The 23,001-nt window shown below is 43.8% G+C and overlaps 1 long non-coding RNA gene across 1 annotated transcript; it reads right to left on the bottom strand.

Annotated features, from left to right (window-relative positions):
- Positions 1-3,251: 3,251 nt before the first annotated feature.
- On the bottom strand, positions 3,252-7,001 carry LOC124237105 (uncharacterized). Its single transcript, XR_006887944.1, has 3 exons — positions 6,892-7,001; positions 6,594-6,740; positions 3,252-3,427 (listed from the first exon to the last, which is right to left on the bottom strand). It is a non-coding gene; the product is annotated as an uncharacterized LOC124237105 (long non-coding RNA).
- Positions 7,002-23,001: the final 16,000 nt, after the last annotated feature.

A 23,001-nucleotide genomic window follows, 5' to 3' on the forward strand; every position in this document is an offset into this window, starting at 1 on the left:
CCCCGTAAAGGAAGCCAAGCAAGGCTGCAGAGAGTGGGGAATTACCTAAAGTCTCCGCGCTAATTGGTCTCCAGATATAGACTCCTGCCAAATCATATTCGCTTCCTGCTAACCAGATCTGTCTCCTTCCAGGTGGGACCAGGTATATGATGTTGGTTCTGCCATGTCCCCTTCTCCACCAGGATAACCACTGGCCTTAGAAACTCACGCGTTTCATGTCTGCATGTGCGTGAGCTGCCTCTGGGGTTTAACTTTTATCGGCATGATCATCACAGTCATATCTGATATTTGCTTTTTCTCTGAAAACTCAAATCGGTAGGTTAAGTAAAAAGACATGCTTCATCACCATAATTGAGTACTACATTATCAAATTAAAAAAGACTAGGTGAGGATACAGGGAAATTTATGTGAAAATAAGCGGTGCACAAAATGATATACATAGTATAATCCTAATTTTATTTTTAAAAATGTAAATATACATAGACAAAAATTTTGAAGGAAATACACCAAATCATTGATCGTAGTTCTATAGGTAGTAGGACGGGCACGTTAGTGACATTACTTCTTAACGTTCTTCTGAATTTTCTATGTTTTCCAGAATGCATGGCTATTGAATTTATAATCAGGAAAATACAATTAGTTTTATTTTTTACAAAAGAAAGACAACACCAAAATTACCCAACACTCAGATCTCCAGGATTTGGTGCCACTGAAAATCCACAACTGCCCCTGGCTTACTGGTATTCTTGGAAGAGTCATTCTCCCTCTCAAGGCTTCTGCTTCCTCAACTAAAAACTGAAAGGAATTAACTTTGTCAGTGGTTTCCTCAGAACTATTCCTATATATCTAAGATTTTATTGCTATTATAAATTATATTTTCAAATTTATGTGTATTGTATTGATAGTTAGTGAAACATGGTTGGTTTTTATATAATAATCTTGTATTCAGCAAACTTGATTTCTCTTTTAGTTCTAACAAGTTTATAGACTTTCTTGAATTTTCTGTGTTAATAATCATAGAGTTTGCAAGTAATGGTTTTTGGTATCTTCCTGTCCAATCTTTATTTTCTTTCCTTTTCCTTGTTTTACTGTGCTGACTAAAACCTACAGCACAATGTTGAATCGCAATTATGATAGTGGGCATTTCTATCTTGTTCTTGACTGCTTCTAACATGTCACCATTAATATTGTGTTGTCTGTAGATTTTTGATAGATGTGCTTTATCAGGGTAAGGAGGCACTGTTCTGCTTTATTATGAATGGATGTTGAATTTTATAAAATGTGAGATTTTTTTTTCACCCAAATGTTATGAATTACAATCATGGATTTTATTATATTAAACCTACCGTGCATTCCTTGAATAAACACAACTTGATGATGCGTTATTTTTTCAATAGTACTGGATCCCATTTGCTAATATTTATTTAAGGTTTTTGTGTCCATATCTATGAATGAGCTATGCCTACTATTTTCCTCTCTTATTCTCTCCTTGTCTGGTTTTGCTATCAAAGTTACATCATCCTCATAAAATAAATTAAGGGCTGAGTCTATTCACTAGAGCAGCTTCTATAAGACTGAGATTTTCTGTAGTTTGGATTTTCTATAGGATTCTTCTATAAAACCATCTTGGTTTCAGGCTTGGAGGTGGAAAGCATTTACACTAGAGGCTGTCGTTCCCATGTGTCTGTGTCCCACCACCCAGCCCCTGCAGAGCTCAGGTGGCCAGCCTGTGGGGGAAGGCCAGCTTCTGGTTTGCAGCTGCCCCTGCCCCCTCTGGGCCTCCCTTTTCCAGCTGGCCTCCAAGCGTCCAGGCTCCCCTGGCGAAGAGATGGCCTCGATGAGCCTTGTCTGCCCATGGCCAGGCTGGCCTGGAGGGGGCTGTTTGTTACAGCAGCTACAATGTCACAGGAAGGAATGCAGCCTAGCAGGGTGCCAGGAGGACAAAGCAGAAAGCGACAGTTGACAAAATTGATTGGTACTCTTAGAGGAAGGTGGGAATTAAGCCTGGAGTTCTGGGCCCACCCACCTATCCCTCTCCTCCCAACTCTCACTGCACTGTCCACCTCACCTCCCACTTGTCAAGAAAGTGATGTGCCCTCAGTGGGGCTCCCTGGCCCCCTCCTCTGCCCACTTTTGAATTGACCCATATTGCACTGTCGTCTCCTCATAAGGTGGCTGAGGGGTCTGCTTCCTATCCAGGTGTCCCCTCCTGGGCTCTGGGCCCATGCCCTTCTCCAGTCTTGAGCCTCTCTAGGCTCAGATCTCCCACGCCTCCCTCTCCAGGCCCCTGCCCTCAGAAGATTAACAGCCCCAGGACTCTATCTGACATAAATAACTCTCAGACCTCTCTCTTGACCCCATATCACCCCATCCCAGACCCCCTACCCCAGAATCCCCTCCCTTTCCTCTTTTGCTGTGTGAGATATGTGAGCTATGCCTACTATTTTCCTCTCTTATTCTCTCCTTGTCTGGTTTTGCTATCAAAGTTACATCAGCCTCATGAAATAAATTAAGGGCTGAGTCTATTCACTAGAGCAGCTTCTGTAAGACTGGGATTTTCCGTAGTTTGGATTTTCTATAGGATTCTCCTGTGAACCATCTTGGTTTGGGGCTTGGGAGTAGAAAGCATTTACACTGACACCCCAACCCACAACATTCAGTCTGGCCCCAGGGCCCACCTCCTCACCTTAAACAGCTCTTGTGGGCCCACCAGGAATCTCCTTGTTGCTGAATCCAGAGGAAGCTCCTCAGATTTCCTCTCTCAGGGCTCCCTGTGGGGATGCCCTTGACTACACCGTCCAAGAGACAGCCTCTTCCCATGGCTTCCAGGATGCCCTGTTCTAGTTTTCCTCCTTTCTCTGCAGCTGCTCCTCTCAGACTCATGGAGATGCTGCTCCTCTTGCTTTACCCACCCCTTATCCCAGGTTTCTGGCCAAGGCCATCATCCTCTCCTCTCCGTGTACTCATCTCCATGGACTGACTCAGCCCTTCCATGGATTCCATTATTGTCTCTAAGCCAAAAGATGCCCAAACCTCCAGCCCAGGCCTCTCTCCTGAACTCCAGACCTACGGATGCTACACATTCCATGGCCCCTACCACTGTGCTAAGTGGTAGTGCTTTTAGAGAGATGGAACTGGACCAGTTCTCTATTGCCACATAACAAATTATCCGAAGACGTAGGCACTTAAAACAGCAAACATTTTTTATCTCACAGTTTCTGTGGGTCAAGGATTTGGAAGCATATTAGGTAGGTAGCAGACCCTGTGGTCTAGATGTCAGCTGGGGCTGCAGTCAGCTGAAGGCTTGGCCGGGGCAGGAGAATTTGCTTCCAAGCTCTCCATGTAGTTTTTATCAGGAAGCAGTAGTTCCTCTTCACATGAGCCTCTCCTGACAACATGGCAGCTGGCGTCTCCCAGAGCGAGTGGTCTAAGAGAGAACAAGACAGAAGCCACAAGAGCCAGCCCTGATGGACTAGTGGTTAAAGTTCCGTGCTCTCCACATTGGCGGACCGGGTTCATTTCCTGGCCGTGGAACCACACCACCCGTCTGTCATTTGTCATGCTGTGGCGGCAGGTCACACGGAAGAACTAGAAGGACTTACGACGAGGATATGCAACTATGCTTGGGGCTTTGGGGAGAAGAAAAAGAAAAAGAGAGAGGAAAGATTGGCATCAGATTTTAGCTCAGGGAAACTCCTTCCCTGCCAAAAAAAAAAAAAAAAGACAGAAGTCACAATGTCTTTTATAACCCAGCCTTGAAAGTCAGATCCCCATGGTCCCTTGATCTCACAGACCAACCCTATAACAGTGTGGGACAGCACCACATGACATGAATACCAGGAGGAGGGACCATTAAGGGTTATCTTGGAGGCTGCCCACCACAGCCTCACAACTCTGAGGGCAGATGGACCCACATCACCCCATGGTATAGATGAAAAAACTAAGGCAAGGAGAGAAAAGTCATTGGTCAAGCCACGCAGCCAAGTGTGAGAAGAGAGATTTGAACGCAGCTCTGCCTGTCTCCCCATGGTTTTTCTCTCCTTCATAGTCCATCCTCCAATGGTCCACCACTGGTTTCCTCACCTTTACATGTGCAAACCTGAACCCTCTCGCCTCACCACCCCCAAACCTCCCAAGTCCCCAGCTCAGCTCAGCAAATGGTTCCACCATCCTCCCATCTGTCCAAACCAGAAGCTTTGAGTCATGCCTACTCCTCCCGCCCCTCACTTCCCAGTGCCAGATCACCCAGCCCTGCCAAGTCTTCCTTCTCGGTGCAGCCTGCACCCATCTCTCCTTCTCTCTCTTCATCTCCACCTCCTTCGGGTTGGGCCAAGCCACTAACTTGTCCATCCTGGACATCTGCAGTAGCCCCCTCCCGGGTCTCCCTCATTCTCTCTGTCCCCACGCTACCCATCTGTCCTTCTCTCTCCAGCGTGAGTCACCTTTAAGAACACAAAGCTGGTTGTGTCACCCTGCCTGCTTTAAACTCCTTCAATGGCTCCCATGGCCTTCAGGATCCAGCCCAAATTCCCTCTGGTGCCATCTGGCCCCTGCCCACTTGTCCAGCTTCCTCCTCTGTCCCTCTTCTCTCTCTTGGGGCCCCAGCCCCTCTGGCCACATTTCAGTATCTGGGACCCGCTGTTCATTTTTTCACTTCAGGGCCTCCGTTATGCTGTTCCCTTAGCCTAGAACACTCTTCCCCCTTGGCATGCCTGTCTCTTCATCCTTCAGCATATTGTCACCTCCTCACAGAGGCCTTTCCTGACCTCCCAGTCAGGCTGGAGGCCCCCAGCTATAACTTCCACAGTGGCTGTCTTTCCCTCTCCCCACCTCACTGCTTCTCGGCTCAACTGTGAGATACCAGAGAGCAGAAGCTGTATCTGTCTGACTCACGACAGCCCCTAGAACCGCACAACATGCCTGGCACTTAGCACATGCTCAACAACTATGGGACAGTTTGCTGCATGCTCTCCACTCGCTCCTTTCACCCTTACACGCCATACTCCAGCCACTGGACAATGTTCAGTTCCTTAAATGAAGCATAGGATCCCTCACCTCCAGGTCTTTGCACAATGCTGTTCTCTCTGCAGGGATGCCCTTCCTCCTGTCCCCCTGTTGACTCAGCTAATTCCTGTATGTTCATCAGGAACTAGGGTTGCCAGATTCAGCAAATGAAAATACAAGACACTCAGTTAAATTTGAATTTCAGATAAACAAAGAATAATTTTTTTAGTATAAGTATGTTGCAAATATTGCATTAAATACAAGCGTCCTGTATTTTATCTGGCAACCCTAGCGGGAACCAGCACCAGTTCCCCCCTCTTTTGGGAGCTCTCCCTGGTCTTTGCCAGCACCCTTTTAGGTCTGCTCAGCTCCCCATCCCTGGGCTCCCAAACCACCCCCCTGCTTGCCCCCATTGAGCATAAACTTCTCTCTGTTTTGAAATTGCCCGTTACCAACTAGAATGTGACCTCTGTCACGGTGAAGACTGTGTCCCAGTCTTCATTCAGTGTCTCTTTTCATCTGGGACAACCACAGCCGCAGGAAATGGTCAGTAAGGTTTACTGAGTGGAGCAATGAAAGAGCACCGAAGAGAAAAAGGTAAACAAGATGGAAAAGGGAACCAGCAAATGAAACTTGGCCCAAAAAACAGGTGAATCTCACAGATAATTGCCCGCAGTGGGGAGCTCCTCTTCCGACCCCACCTCCACCCCACTCCTTGCCTCCTTCGCTTAGAGCCTCCAGCCCCAGCACAGCCTTAAGGGCCTTAGGATTGCTGGAGCAGGAGTACAAAAAGGAACAGTATGTGTCCCTTTAGCAGGTTTTCCAAAACAGCCTTTTGAGCATCCAAATAGGAGGCCCTGAAGGGAGCAGGATGGAGTGTATGCCTCGGCCAGATTGGAAAGGGCTGTGAGGATCCCCTGGGTAGGGATGTGCCCCCAAAGACTAGGGGGTACTGCTCCACTGCTCAGAGAGCTGTTGAAGTCCAAGCAGGTCATCTGGAAGCTGAACTTACATTCAGTCCACTTGTAGCCTTCCAATTACCTCCTACGACCACTTCCAAGCTGAGGACAGTCCCTATTGACCCCAGGAGGTAAGGAACCCTAAAGCAGCTAATTGCATGGATGATCTGGACCCAAGACTTTGCTGAGCTCCTTCCAACTACCCCTCCTGGCGTACTTGGAACAGCCAAGGAACTGGCCAGTGGAGAAACTCACTCCACTCTGCCTCTCTTGGTAGTGGGTTCTGTCTCTTCTGTGTGTGTGTCTCTCCCTCCCTCCCCCTCAGTCCCCTTTGGTCCTTGTGTCACTGGTTTCACCAGCTGAGGCCCTTTTGGGGCTGGCAAAAGTGTTCCTTAACCTTTGACTCACTGGCTGTCCTGACTGGGAAACACATTTCTAAACAGCCTCCTCCCTCCACCCCTGGGGACCAGCCCCTCTCCCTCTGCACACTTGCCCCAGCCTCTAGGCCACTCTCTGGCACAAGTGACCCTTGCAGCGAGCAGTTTCCATTGCCTCCCCCACTTCCAGCCATGGAGACGCTTCAGTAAGTATGATGAGAGAATTTTTTCTTTTTATAAGGCTTCTAATTACCTATTATTTCTGATCTTCTCTTTAATCAGCTTCCAGAACTCTGCTGGGAGCTGCAGAACCAGGAGGAGGAGTCTGATTCTCACCAGTCTTCAGAGTGAGGCCCTGTGGTTGTCCTTGGATGTCACCATCCTCTTCGCCATTATGACTCTATAATTAGAGAGAATGGATCTGACATTAGACCAGGAGTCAGAAGCTCTGGCTCCCGTCTTTAGTCCCAGAGTGTCTCCGGGTGCCACATCTGAGAACTTCACGGGCCTTGAGAGGCCTTGTATGTCAAATGGGAATAAAGCTGCCTGACCATAGCATTACAGCCAGCTGGTGTGCGGGAGGCAAGACAGCTCCAGATTCTGAGTTCTCATCCTCCCTGATGGCTCAGGGCTTGAAACACTCATCAATAAGACATTTCAGGCCTTGGTTGTCACCCGCCTCATTCCTAATCCAAACCACTTCCCCTGCATGTGTTTGCTTATTGAGCAAGAGCTTATTCACTTACAAAACACACCTCCTGCCTCTTCTGTCCTGTCTCTCCCAGGTTCTCCAGGTCCTATGGCCTGTCCTTCCTAACACATCCCAGGCCTCACTTTCCACACATCCTCCTGCATGGATGCCCACCCCCTCCCTCAACCCAATGAGGGAGCACCCATACACCCCCTACTCCCCCAAATGCATTGCTTTTGTCAAGGAGTTCTGCAGGATTCTGTCTGAAATATGCTTATATTACCTTTAGAGAGTTCCTATGTCTTACACAAGGAGCAAATAGCAATATTTGTAAAGCTGCCATAGTACAGGATCTGTTCATGTTCTAGGAGCTTCTGAAATGATTAAAAGGCAAGAATGCTATTTTAAACCTATTAAAATGTCCCTCGGGTTTCAGGATGGTGGTGGGGGTTCAACACCTCAATGGCTAACAGTGGATCCATTGTTACCCCAGCAAAAATGAGAGCATCACATAGAGAAGTAACTATAGCAACCACATGAAGAGCCGTGTTTCGGGATTCAAAATCCTGTTAGACATGTCACTTATTTCCTGTCACTTACGTCAGGTCCCCAGACATAGCAAAGCACACTGCATGGGACTCCGGCTTGCTCTCTGGCTCTGTCACTCACCAGCAATGCGGGCTTGGACCTACTCAGGAACCCCCAGCCTCAGTTTCCTTAGCTGTAAAATGGAACAAATCAACTCCTTGGCAGGGTTGTTGTGACAATGAAATGAGGCAATTAAAGTATGAAAAACTCTGATAATACAGTGCCTGGCATGAAGTCGGCACACAACAAATTGGTAGCTCTTATTATAATAACTAATTGCTATACTGCTGATCTGAAAAGATAAATATAGAACTGAAACTCTGGCAGGCAGCAGGAGAACTGGCTGAGAGAGGGGGACTTTTCAAGACTGATGATTAGATTGTTCCACCAAGACTTCTCAACACGTCCATTTATTTTGGTTGCAAGTTGAATATTGTCCACTCTCATAATTGTTATGAATAATTAAGGGACAATGGCTTCCACTGACATTCTTCTAGCAATTGTGTGATTAGCTAAACACATCTTTTTATAACCCTTTCTTTATTAAGACAAACAAAATCTAAACTCCTAATATTGTAAAACTAAGTTGGCAGAGTGATGTAATTATTCAAAATAATCAGCAGGAAAGTAATAACTTTTTATTACTTGGGAAGAAATGGTGCCCCCATCTTGGCTGAATTTTTTTTTTTAGTAGATTTTGTTACTGGGGTATAACATTCATATAGAAATGGGCACAAAACATAAATGAACGGCTTGGTGAATTTTCACCAACACCCAGGTCGAGAAACAGAACATCACCAGGACTGCGGAGGCCCCCTCATGCCCTCTCTAGGCTCATCATTTCTTTTCTCGTCCTCTCTTTTCTTTTCTCCTCTTCCTCCTCTTCCTTTTTCTTTGAGGTATGTTACAAACCATAAAATGTATCCATTGTAAATATACAGTTTGAGGATTCCTTTTCCAAACTCATACAGCTGTGTGGTCACCACCACCATCCAGTTTTAGAACGTTTCCATCACTCCTAGTGCCCATTCAAGGTCAGTCTCACTTCCATCCCTGGCCCCAGGAACCACAGATCTCCTTTCTTTTCTTTTTTCTTTTTTTAAATTTTATTTTTTCCTTTTTCTCCCCAAAGCTCCCCGGTACATAGCTGTATATTCTTCGTTGGGGGTTCTTCTAGTTGTGGCATGTGGGACGCTGCCTCAGCGTGGTTTGATGAGCAGTGCCATGTCCCCGCCCAGGATTCGAACCAACGAAACACTGGGCCGCCTACAGCGGAGCGCGTGAACTTAACCACTTGGCCACGGGGCCAGCCCCCAGATCTGCTTTCTGTGTCTAGAGTTTTTGCCTTTAGTAAAATGCTCAAATAAGTAGAAATATACAATGGTAGATATATAATAGCAGTCTTTTCTGTTATGACTGGCTTTTTTAATCATAAAAGATGTAGATATGGACATGGCCAGGTTAGAGTTTCCCAAGTGTGAACCACGAAATAACTTGAGGTACTAGGTACACAACAATTTGGTATAATTGTGTAATTTTTCTAGGATATCTAAAAATAACTAGCTCATCAAGCCCCTGATGTCACAGACACTATTGCTTAGATCTAGAAATCAGTTTAAAAACTAATCAGTGTAAGGAACCATATTAATAATAACACAGATAGTGCATAGATAACGCAACAATCATAAGGGTGTATGTAAAATAATCAGAATTTTAAGGCCCTTTAAGTGTTTTATTGAACATTTCAACACTTTTTTATTGAGTTCCTTCCATGTGCTAGATGCTAGATAAATGTTCTTTTAGAGATTCTAGTCGCACTGCTTTTTGTATTTACATCATACATATTTTTTAAAGAAATTAGATGATTTAAATTAAATCCAGAATTGTCTTTGGAGCCTCGGGAGCTTGCAGGTGACAATGTGCTGTGCTGTCCTCCACCCTGTGCAATGAGGGGGACACAGGGGTGTCGGGACAGGACCCTGACCCTCAGAGAATTAATGATGAGGTTGGTGAGAAAAGATACAAATGAGATGGGAACTAAGCATAAAAGGTGAAAGAACAGTCCCCCGGGAGGCAGTGATACACAGGAGCGTACGGTCATGCACTTGCATGCAGCAGTTACCACAGGAGTTCTGGGCTGATGAGAAGAACCAGAATTCAGGGAAAGTTTGGACAGTGTTTGGATGGTGAGGGACTTGGCTCAAGCAAGGGTGGAATTTAGACGAGCAGAGAAGAGGGGAGGACGGTTCTAGCAAAAGCAGAAGCAGAACAGAAAAAAGCGTATTCCAGGGTCACTGAGTTGACCCTACAGGCTAGCGCAGAGTGGAGAAGGGTGAAGAGTTGGAGAAGGACTAGAAGGGCTGATCCAAATGCTGACCACTCACAAACAGCTATGAGCTGGACAACATTAAAAACCAGCAGACACGTGGTGAGAATGTCTAGGCTGCCTCACTCCTTTGTGGAAGGTACAGAGGATAGATCGATGGATTGACGGATGGGATGGACGGATGGGATGGACGGATGGATGGATGGATGGATGGTGGAAGGCAGGACGGGAGGTTGCTCAGATGATGGATGGACAGTCATCTGCTATAAGTATGTATCCCACATTCATCCCTGTGGGGTAAGGCCTCAAATTAAAGTTCAATATTATGTGCTGCCTTGACATCTGGTAAAATCAGGAAGGCCTCAAATGGCCTAACCACAAGTTCCCCTCCCCATTCTGCTCCCACGGATAAGGTCTCCTAGCCAGACAACCCTTCTTGTTGCAGGGACCAGCATAGTTCCTGCTTATCCCTGAGAAGTGGGATTTAGTTCTTGCCAGCCCATGGAATTATTCCAACAAGCCAATCACATCCTCCTGCAGGAACGCCTCACCCTCTTTATACTTCAAATACTCTGCTCCCGAGTGCAACTCCCATGTGGCCCTGTGTGGCATGTGGTGTCTTCCTCCCCCAGGCTGTGAGTACTGGTGACGAATAAACTACTGTCAATCTCATCTGTCAAGTGTCGTGTGTTTGGCCATCCCTGTAACCCTAGGGTGGAAATCCCTCCCACATTAACAGGGTGAAGAGGAGGTGATCAAAACAATCCTCTCCATTTCTCTTTGCTGATAGAACCTGGATTTCATTCAAGGAGCCATCTTGCCCCACATGACTTAGGAAATGGTCACCTCATCCCCAGCTCAGAGATAAATCCTAATTGGTTTAATTCCATCTTAGTGGTCCTATTAGACTACAGCACATGACCCAGTTCTGCCCATTAAAATGTGAGGATGTATCTGATGGCAGGTTTCTGGGAGAGGTTTCTTGGCTCCTAACAAAAAGACACTAGACTAAAAGGCCCCTGTTCTACCTCTAGATATGGCCATGTCAGGATATCATGCCTGTACCTGCTGCTCCAGTTAACCTGTGACCCTGAGCAGATATAGCCCACTCAAGAGAAGGTTGAGAAAAAGCTGGAGAACCTGGGTCCTTACCAGTGAGCCACTGAATCAACCCTCGCACCTTTGGATAATGTATTTTCGTATTATTTATGCCAGTTGGAGTCAGCATTTTCTCTTCCTTGCAACTGAAAACATCCTACTGTTACATCATCTTTAAGCTGTATTGGTAAACATGAATTCCTAGACCCATCCAAAGGGATGGCTTCCTTTACTTAAAGAGTTTTCAGAAGGACCTTAAGTTTAAAATTCTAATTGATAGAAGACTCTGATGAGGTTGTTTTAACTAACAGAGAAGGGAACTAGACGTTGAGTGCCTACTATGTATACTCACACTATCCCTGAGGAAGGTTTTATTAACGCTCTTGTTTTATGGACATTTTACACAGGGTCAGAGAGGTATGGGACCAGCCAGGGTCACACAAACAGCAAGTGTCCAAGCCACGATTTAAAAGCCAGGTCTGTCTTGCCAAAACCTTGCAGGGCATGCCATCCTGCGTCGTCTGGGAGCTGGGAAGCCAAAACCAAGGAAGAGTTGAAGGAGTCAGTAGGCAAATTTTTCTTTTTTAAAAAGCAGAACTAGAAGAGTTTTTGTAATTTTTTTAGAGAAGACAATGCTGCCAACAACCTCTCACTTTTTCTGCCACATTTGAACCAGACACAAAAGGATTTGAAACTTCAAAATTGCTTGTGAGATGCACGATCAGTCAACAAGTACTTATTGAGCTTGTAACATGGGCCCTGAGCAGCTGGAGTGACTGCTGGGTGCTTTTTTATAGTCCAAATGACAGAAGGGCCAGACTATGGAACAAACTCCATAAAAATAGAATTTTTAAGTGCCACATCAGGCTTACAGGTCTGGCTTTTTTTTTGAGCATCTATGATGCAGTTGAGCACTGCTTATAAATAAGGACTTAGACTCTAGTGTCAGGAACGCTGGGATTCAAATCCCAGCTCTCCCACTGCTTCCTGTGTGACCTTGAGCAATTTCCTTATCTCACTGAGCCTCAATTTTCTGATCTGTAAAATGGAAATAATGATAGTACTTAGTTCAAAAGGCTATCATGCTGATTAAATCAGACAATTCCAGGTTCAGCTTGTACTCAATACATGTTAGAGAATATTAGATTTTATCAATTTATTATTTCTTTTGAAAAAGTACATGCCTGTAACCTCCCATGTAGAAACACAGAGCTGGAGTAAAAGAGGAGCGGCTGCCAGCCTGGATTATGCCAGAGGGTGTTAATGCACACTGTTGGTTCTTCCTGTATTTTCCTTTTTCCATTCTTCCCATTTAAGAAGGGAGCTGACTCTGGGAATACTGTCTGGAGTCTGGAAGCCTGTGGAAGGTGGTGCAGCCAGCCACTAGGATGACCTCAGAAAGATTCCCAGGGCCCCAGGATGACAGGAAAGCAGCAGAGGACCCCGGAGCCAAGAGGGCCACGTGGACAGGGTAAACCAGAGCCTTGGATCAGTCATGTGACCGATGACCCAGAGCCAGAATCACCCCCTCCCTCACCGTGGCCTTGCTTAAACTCCCAGGACTGTGCGACACTCAGGATGTGTGTGTTGTCGAGGAACAAGCAGTATGCGCCCAGGAAAGACTGCAGTTGGAGGTTTTACACCCACTTAGCAGGGCGGAGGCCTGGACTTAGAGTCAAGTTCTAGAACAGAGAGTTTTATTTCTTGTCCACCTGAGTTTTGGACTGGGATTCGTACCAGCTATGGCAAGAAGAATTCAGAGTTGCTTGTTCCCAGGAGATTGGGGTGGAAACAAAGGTGCACAGATTCCAGCAAGGAGTAGGAAAGAAGGTAAGCCTGTAGCTGACAGCAGGCCCATCACCTGGAGGAGAGCACGTCCAGAGCAGGCCTTTTTGGTCTGGGCCTGAGCACAAACAAGGAAGCGAATGAGAAGAGGAAGAAACTACCGTTCACTGCCTTTCACACCCAGTTCTCATTAAATTCAAAGATTTTAGTTTGCGGCTAGGGTTTAGCAATTAAAACTGTTAGGTTGCAACACCTTCCCGGTTTGAAGTGATGAAGGCGTAAGGTCTGTGAATTTGTGGATTTGACACCGCAGACTTCTGTGCAAACATCTGACTCACTCTGCCCCTCCAGCAGGGAAGAAGCCAGCTCAGGTTTCACTATGAGCCCCCAAACCCCGCTGTGAATGGTCAGCTCATTCCCAGAAGAAAATTGAACTACCAAATCTCTTTAAATCAGTGCTGACAGCCTAAACCCAAGTTTATGAAACTTCAGGCCACAGAGGAGGCCCTCTGCTCCAGGCTTGCACCATGAGAGGTGAGCGGCTCTGATTCAAATGAACCAGAGGCTGGATTTGGCTGTTTTCGTCACCTTAACATTTACATTCTGAGCTCCTGGGGAAATGAATCTTTGAGACACAGAACATTAACCTTTGCTATAGCAAAGTCCTGGCTGCCTTCAAGTGCCTAACAAAAAATGGTACTCCTTATTTCCATTCTAGCCTCAAGTCTATTGGAAAGGTCAAAACATGGGAGAAGCTCTGACAGCAGCGAAATCTCAGGAAATCTTAGAGCTTACAGGGACTGCAGTGAACATCTAAGTCCACTCGGCATTTTACGCATGAGTGAACTCAGGCTGAGAAGAGATCAGGGAACTTTTGCAAAGTCACATTGCTGGATGGTTGATGAGCTGTGACTGGAGTCCATGCTACCTGTCTATTCGTTTACTATAATGAACACCTGTTGGTTACTATTTGCAAACCTCTGTGGTTGTCTGGGTCGTGGTGGGGAGCAAGGCCCCAACTTCCCCTGTGGAAGTCAAAAAGGCCTCAAATCTCTCCTGACTTCCTGGAAGCAGGGGTGTGACCCAGGGTCAGGCAACAGTACACTCCCATCCAGCCCTACTGTAGTGTCCAACCTGCCCGTGTCCGCCATGTTGGTTCTGCCCTAGGGACAGACCACGCTGACCAGAGGCACAGGTCCTAAGGATATCTTTACCTGGTGATCAGTCACTCATTGACCAATTTGCACAATGAACAGTTTGCCTAAATTCAAATCTCTTTTGAATATTTCTGCATTCATTCAGCCACTGTATTCTCTTTTTTGGGGGGCCACCTTTTTGGCATTTCTTTATGGACTTAAAAATTAATTTCCTCTAAGAGTTTTTTCCCCTGCTAAATTTTGTATTTCTGATTGAATATTTATGAAATGTGCCACCTTTCATAAACAACGGGAAATTGTGGGAGTCTTGATAATATACGAACCTTCAAGCACACTGTAAGAGACTTTTTGGCAGTTTGTATAAAGACTCATTCTTCAAAGTTGTATGTTTACAGCAAGAGGCCATTACTGAATTTGATATTCAAGATATTAAATTCAGAATAATCCTAAGATTTAAGCATAAAATGGAGTGCCCTTGGTCAGCAATTGATCTGACTTTAGCAATGAGATGAGACCAGCACAGCTCCTAACATTTAATGGTAATTAATGTCTGCCTACAATGAATGAGAATATACTAGACCAAATGTGTAATACTGGGTTCATATTCCATTCAAGTCCATAAACAAGTATTGAGTTTGACTACAATAATAAAATAACTAATGTTTCTTGAGGACCAACTGCCTGCCAAAGGCCAGGCTGAGCACTGTACTTATGTTTTCTCTTCCAGTTGCTCTCCCCGAGGGCAGGACCTCCTTTTTGTTCACAAGTGTACCCTCAGCTGGCCCATATTAGACACTCTGTAACTATCTGCAGAATAACCCAATGGACTGTTAGCTGGTTCTGTTATTATCTTTCCCCTCAAATGTACAGGGAAGGAAACTCAGGCTTAGGAGTCATAACTTGTCCAAGGACTTCAGAGAGGGCAGCGGGACCCTGGAGCCTGCACTCCTAACCCAGAAGAGTGTGACCTCACCCCTGCACTCTAACTACTAAAGCCTGCAGGGTGGGGGCGACAGTGGACAGATGTATTCAAAACAGTTTATTCTTGTTTAGTGCTGGGGGACTGGGGACAGGATGTATAGGTACAGAGGTTCCCAGGAGGGGATGGCTCTGAAATGACTCTCTAAGGTCTCTCAATAACTATTATTGGTGGCAGAATATTCCAGAATGAGCCCAAGCTTCATGGGATCCTTGGGACAGAATATAAGCAAGGGTCAGAGGTCAGGGGTACACCAGGTGGCCTGTGCAATGTGTTGTAGCTTTCTAACAAAAGGTTACTTTGATAGTGAGGGAAGGATGATTCTGAAAGCCTGAGATGATAAACATGGGACCTTGTGGGCCAGCAAAGAGATTAGTCATGACCTCTCTTTTTTCCTTTACGTATATTGTAATGTATATCAAACTTATTTTTTCTAGAAATTAAAAGTGTCTCAGATTCTCGTGCGCCTTTGGCCTAGTGCCATTGTGCTAACAGCAGTCAACAACATTTTGTATAAAAAGAAAACTGTGGTTGGGAATGTAAAATGGTACAGCACTCTGGAAAATAATTTGGCAGTTTCTAAAAACCAGCGCATACACTTATCCTACAATCCAGCAATCGCACTCCTGGGCATCCATCCCAGAGAAATGAAAACTTATGTTCACACAAAAACCGGTACACGATTGTTCATAGTAGCTTTATCTGCAGTAGCCTGGAACTAGAAACAACCAAAATGTCCTACAAAAGGTGAATGACTAAACAGTGGTACATCCCTACTGTGGAACACGACTCGACAATAAAAAGGAACAAACTACCGATACGGCAACAACTTGGATGGGTCTCAAGGGCATTATGCTGAGTGAAAAAAAACAATTTCATGCTGTATGATTCCATTTATATAATATTCTCAAAATGACAAAATTTTACAGATGGAGAACTGATGAGAGGTTGCCAGGGGTAGGGACAGTGGGGGAAGGGTGGGTGTGACTATAACAGGGCAGCACGAGGGAGATCTTTGTGGTGATTGAACAGTTCTGTATCTTGATCGCAATAGTGTTTACTCAGTTCTACTCGGGTGATACAACAGCACACACACACATTGCACCAATGTCGACTTTCTGGTTTGATATCATACTATAGTTCCCTGAGCTGTAACCATTGGAGGAAACTAGATGAAGGGTACAAGGACCTCTCTGTACTACCTTTGCAACTTCCTGTGAATATATAATTATTTCAAAATAGAAAGTTTAAAAAATGAAAATTGTGGTTGAAGGCATCACCTGATTTCTCACATTTCCCTTCGTAACCATTGTGAAGAAATTCTAGTAGACTGGAAAGATGGATATGCCTCTCATACACAGAAAGCTTCTCTATTCCTTTTATAGCTTCATAATATTCCATTTCATGGCTGTACCATATATATTTTTAATCCAAACTCTGAATATTTATGTTATTTCCATTGTTTTGCTATTGTAAATAGTTATTATATTATAAACAGTTACCATGAATCATCTTATAGATAAATCAGTTCACCCATTGGTTTTATGACTATGTTTGCAGTACAAATTCCTTAAAGTGGCAAAACTCGTTTTCTTAACAACTATTCTACATTGCTATATTTATGCTATATTTTAAGCAACACGAAAATTTTTTTCAAAGAGACTCACTTCTCAAAACAGATATTTATATACATATTCTTAATGCCAAAATTTTTAGCCTACTTCAAGTTACAGTACATATCCAACATTAATAAAACAACATTTCTATTTGATTAATTTAAGCTAGTCATTTATCTATTGGTGTTGATTTAAAAATTTTTTGTTTTACACTCACTATTATAATACAATTCATTTTTACACAGATCCAGAGATAACATCGTGAAATCTTGTCTCCCTAACTACACAGAGAATAAGACTGGTATTATTAATTCAGAGACATCTTTCAACCCGAGTGTTAAAAATGGGTTCCAACATATTTTTAAAAATGGCTTTCCTTTAGTCAAAAAAAAATTTTTTTAATTTTGTCAAGTAATCAGCATCAAAATGTTTGGGATGCTACGAAGCGTCTCTTGTGCCCGGAAATGGGACGTTTCATCCGTCCTCTAAAAGTTCCTGGTACAGCTTGTGGCAGAAGCTTCCTGGGCAAGCTTTCCGTCGTTCAGCCTTTGCTGCTGCGAAGCCAAAATGGGCGCTCCGAGTCTGAGTTTTGCAGCCCACAAAAAACGTGGCTAAGGCCACAGAACAGAAGTGTTTATACTTTCGGAAGCCCCACTTTTCAAGAGTCACGCGGCGGCGGCCCTGGCACACTGATTTCTGCGCCTTGCTGCTGCCAGTCAAGTGGAGAGGGCGCCCTCTAGGGGTGAGTCTCGGGAACAACATAGTCACCCGCACCTGGGAAATGGGCTGTGGGAATTCACCTGGATGGCCTTTCCTAAACACTTACGCTGCTAAAGCTTTCAAAAACTAAATCCTATCAATGAGGTACCAGAAATAACCTACTGGACAGATGTGTGTGCGTGCGAGTGCGTGCATGCCTACACACCCATGAAATCTGAGTAGCTCTGGAAGGAGAAGCAGGAACTCGAAAGGGTGCTTACCTCCTAGGAGCTGTGTCATAAGACAGATGGAGACAGAGGGAGACTGACTTTCCCTACCCCCAAATTTATTGTGAAGAACTTTCAAACATACAGAAAAGTTGGAAGAATGGTGCAATGAATCCCCACATACTCACCACAACTGTTGTCATTTGCCATATTTGCTTTATCTCTATAGTAATTTGCCTGAATTATTTGGTTAGAGATCCACATTCACAGTAAAATCTTTATACTCTTTGAATTTTGTACTATGTGTGAATCCTCTATCCAAATAAATAAATTTATAAATAATAATAAGAGACTCCTCCTTTATAACTCCTCCTTTGAGAGGAGTGGTGAGGGAGGATTAAATTAAAGGAGATGTGTGTAAAATGCCCGGCACAGGGCCAAGCACAGAGTACCAGCTCAGCAAAGGTGAACTGCGGTCATTCTCCGGTTTCCCTTCATTTGCTTTTAGGTCGCACAGTCAGCTCACTATCTTGGATTCTACCCTGAGGCAGGCAGCACCGACAGGACAGGACTGTTTTTGGTGCTGTGGACAGGGCTCCAAAAAGCTCAGTGACTCAGTTGGCCAAGTACCAAGGGGCCCCCTGACAGTCCTGGTTTCTGGGCCTTTTCCCAGTCCGGCCCCCTTTCCGCTTTTCCACACCTCTCTCAACTTCTCAAAGGCTCCTGGCAGGCCCTGCTCTGGAGGGAGACTCACACCTGCAGGGAAGAGGGAGGGCCTCCAGGCCACTAGGAGCGGGAAGGGGCCTAGGGCGGCCATGGCACTTAACGCTTCCAGGCTGCTCTGAGAAAACTGCTTCATTCTACGAATAGCCACCTTTTCCCACAGACTATCTTGTTGTAAGTTTCGCTATTTTCTGATATCAGAAAATGCAGGGCTGGCCTGGTGGCGTAGTAGTTAAGTTCACATGCTCCACTTCAGTGGCCTGGGGTTTGCAGGTTCAAATTCGGGGTGCTGATGTACACGCCGCTCATGAAGCCACGCTGTGGCAGCATCCTACATACAAAATAGAGGAAGATTGGCACAGATGTTAGCTCAGGGCCAATCTTTCTCACCAAAAAAAATAAATTTTTAAAAATATTAAAAAAAAGGTAACACAAATATAAAATATAAATCAGTATGTGGTAAAAACTAAACAGAAATACTAACTGGTCTCTAAACATATATATCATATAATATACTGAACCCTATATATACTGTTTTTTCCTATACATACATACCTATGATAAAGTTTAATTGATAAATTAGGCACAGTAAGAGATTAACATCAATAACTAATAATAAAATAGAACAATTATAACAATATACTGTAATAAAAGTTATGTGAATGTAGTCTCTTTCTCTCTCTCTCAAAATACTTTATTGTGCTATATTTTTGGACCACTGTTGACCACAGGTAACTGAAACCTGGAAAGCAAAATCGCAGATAAGGGGATACTACTGTAATTCACAATATACAAATATGTGATATAATATACACATATTAATAACATATTCATAATCCATTTTAACATGTAATATATGTGTTATTAGATAACATAAATATGAAATACAATTCAGTATGTGGTAAAAACCAAATAGTTAGAGATCATATGCCAATGAGGTCTCTCTCTCTACACATATACACATATGTATAACACATATGTTACATGTTAGACACATATGTATATTATATTACATATATGGTCAGATATATTTTTAATTGATTTATTTATTTAGAGACCTGATTAGCATCTCTAGCTACATACTTGGTTTTTACTACATACTGAATTATATTTAGCCAGACTAACTCTTCTCCCGGCCAGGGGCCATAAGTCCCATCTCTTAATTTTCTAGGTAAACCAGTCGAGTCACCAGCTGCTCTACTAGCCACGACCAAAGTTTGTCTGGGGCCTCCAGCCTTCCTGCCAACTGCCCACAAATCCAGAGACTTACTCCAGTCCTTCTGGAGAGAGAATTAGGAAACTCACCTACTCTCCAGGGCCCTGTTTTTCAGCTGTCCCGGCTCTGTTGCTACCACACTGGGCACCACTGACAGCAGGTCCCTTAAAGCCGAGTGTGCTCCTCCAAGGACAGGAGCCTGCTCTTTAGGGCCTGACCCTGCTCATGTCTGACTGTTCCCTAGAGAAGAGGCCCCTTCTGCAGGGTTGCAGAGGACCCGGATGCATTAGGTCTGGGTGCAAATTCACAGCCACTCACTGTGGAGGGGCGCACAAAGAAAAGAGAGAAAGCCCAACGAGAATAATGGTTAGCATTTATTGACTATTTACTGGGTACCAAGCACTGTGCAAAATACTTTAAATACATTTTCGCATTTAATTTTTCCATCTCAACCCCTGTACAAGGCAGGCATTACTCCCTGGCTTCAACACTGCTCTTTTCGTGAGTTCTTCTTGGACCTCTTGGAACTCACCTTAATTTATTTTTAAAAATTAACTAATTCACACTTATTTAACACTTACTATGTGGCAGACACGGTTCTAAGCAGCTTTACAAACATTAACTCATTTAACTCCCACACCAGTCCTATGAGGTAGGCACTACTATTATCCCCATTGCAACAGACTGAATGTTTTGTCCCCCCAGAATTCATATATTGAAACCTAATCCCAAATGGGATGGTATTTGGAGGTGAGGCTTTTGGGAGGTGAACAGGTTATGAGGGCAGAGCCCTCATGAATGGGATTAGTGCCCTTATAAAAGAAACCCCAGGGAGCTCCCTTGCCCCTTCTGCCATGTGAGGACATTGAGAAGGTACTTGTCTATGAACCGGGAACTGAATCTTCAGACACCTGATCTTGGATTTTCAGCCTCCAGAATTATGAGAAAATTAATTTCTGTTGGATAAGGCCCCCAGTCTGTGGTATTCTGTTATGGCAGCTCTAGCAAACTAAGACACCTATCTTTCTGGCTGCAGGACTGGGAAGCGAGGCTCGAGGGCATCAGAAAGTATTAGGGAGATCACAGAGATGAAGGAGATCAAGAGAGACATCCCAGAAAGCTGTGTATGAACTCCTGGGCTCACCCCAAGCTTGCATGTACGGATCTGACGCTAAACGGCAAGCCAAAGGCTTCGCAACTGAGCTACAAGGAAGCACACTGCTCGGGTCCCTAACTGACCACTGGGTGGCGCACACTTGGGACTGATCCAAACGGCACTGCTGATACTTTAAAAAATGAACTGACTCTGGAACCACAGCCCATGGCAGAGAGGTTGAAACCTGCAACCTGAACCTAACCTTCTGGATAACCTGCAAAATTTAAAATATAAACATTCTCTAGCCAGACTGATAAAGACGTAGAAAAGACAAGGTTACTAATTTCAGCAATGAAAAAGGGGATATCTCTACAGACCCCACAGACTTTAAAAGTAAATCTTATGAACAAACCAACACATATAAACTTGGCAACTTAGATGAAATGTACCCATACCCTGAAAAATGAAACAGCCACAATTTTCCCAAGAAGAAATAGATAACCTGAATCATCCTATACTTATTAAAGAAATGGAATTTGTGGTTAAAAGCTCCTGGGAAAAGAAATCTCCAGATAGTTTCAGTTACAAACTCTACCAAACATTTAAATAAGAAATGAAACTAATTCTACACAATCTCTTTCAGAAAATAGAAGAGGAGGGAATACTTCCCCACTCATTTTGAGGCCAACATTACTCTGATACAAAAGCAGACGAGACAATACGAGAAAACTATAGACCAATCATCTTTCATGAACACAGACATGAATCTCCTCAACAATATATTAGTAAATCAAATCCAGGAATATATTTGTGTGTGTGTTTATATACCTCATCATGACCAAGTGGGGTGTATACCAGGAAGGCTACATTGGTTCAATATTTGAAAATCAATCAACGTAACCCACAATGTTAATAAACTAAAGAAGAAAAGGCAAATGATCATATTAATTGATGAAAAGAAGCATTTGACAAAATTCAATGGCCATTGGTGATAAAAGGACTCAGCAAACTGGAAACAGAGGGAACTTCCTTAGCCGGAATACAGACATCTACAAAAAAATTGAAACAAGCATCACACCAGGGTGGGCCTGGTAGTGTAGTCGTTAAGTTCACATGCTCCGCTTCGGCGGCCTAGGGTTCGCAGGTTTGGATCCCCAGCACAGACCTACACATCACTCATCAAGCCATGCATGGTGGCATCCCACATACAAAACAGAGGAAGATTGGCACAGATGTTGGCTCAGGGACAATCTTCCTCAAGCAAAAATAAAAAAAATTTAAAAATAAAACCAAGAAGCATCACACTCACTGGTGAAAGATTGAATCCTTTTCCTCTAAGTGGGGAACCAGGCAAAAATGTCCATTCTCAACACTCTTATTGAACATTGATACTAGAAGGCCAGCAAAAAGGCAAGAAAAAGAAAAAAAGAAATATTAGAAAGAAAGAAAATTGTCTTTCACAGACAACATAATTATCTATGCAAACAATCCCACGGAATCTAAAAAAAAGCTTCTAGAAATAATAAATGAGTTTAGAAGGTTGTAGAACATAATATTGATAATGCCTGAAAATCAATTGTATGTCTATATACTAGCAGTAAACGATTGGAAACTGAAATTTTAAAAAATAACATTTACAGTAGCCTAAAAAGGACAGAAATCCTTAGGCGTAAATCTAATAAAATATGCGCAAGATCTACATGCTGAGATGTGTGTGGATCTGTATGTAGATGTTTTCCAGCTACAAAACACCGACGAAAGAAATCAAAGACCTAAGTCAACAGAGAGACGTGCTGCGCTGACGGGTTGGAAGACTCAATACAGGCAGGATGCCAGTTCTTCCCAAAACGTTCTGGAGATTTAACACCATTCCAATCGAAATTCTATCAAGATTTTTTTGTAGATGCAGATAAGCTAATTCTAAAACAGTTTTGAAAAAGAAGAATAATGTTGGTGGGCTCACACTTCCTAATTTTTAAAATTAGTATACAGCTACAGTCATCAGGACTGTGTAATATTGAAGAAGGGATAAACACACAGATCAACGGAACAGAACAGAGAGTCCAAAAATAGACCCATTCAAAACAGCCAATTGATTTTTGTGCAAAGGCAACTCAATGGAAAAAAAGATGATCATTTCACCAAATTGTTGAAACAAATGGACATCTATATGCCAAAAGCCCTGGATGTAAACTTCACACCTTATACGAAAATTATGGTCAAATGGACCATAGATCTAAAGGTAAAACTATAGAACTTTAAAAGAGGACATCAAAGAAAAATTTTGCAACCTCATGTTAGGCAGAGTTCTTAGATATGACACCAAAACATGATCCTTAAAAGAAAAATTTGACAAGTGGAATTTCATCAAAATTTAAACTTTTTTCTCTGCAAAAGACACCGTGAAAAGAATGCAAAGATATGCCACGGAATGGAGGAAAATATTTGCAAATTGCATAT

This window comes from Equus quagga, chromosome 1 (genome assembly GCF_021613505.1).
Source record: "Equus quagga isolate Etosha38 chromosome 1, UCLA_HA_Equagga_1.0, whole genome shotgun sequence".
In the NCBI taxonomy this organism is placed as follows: domain Eukaryota; kingdom Metazoa; phylum Chordata; class Mammalia; order Perissodactyla; family Equidae; genus Equus; species Equus quagga.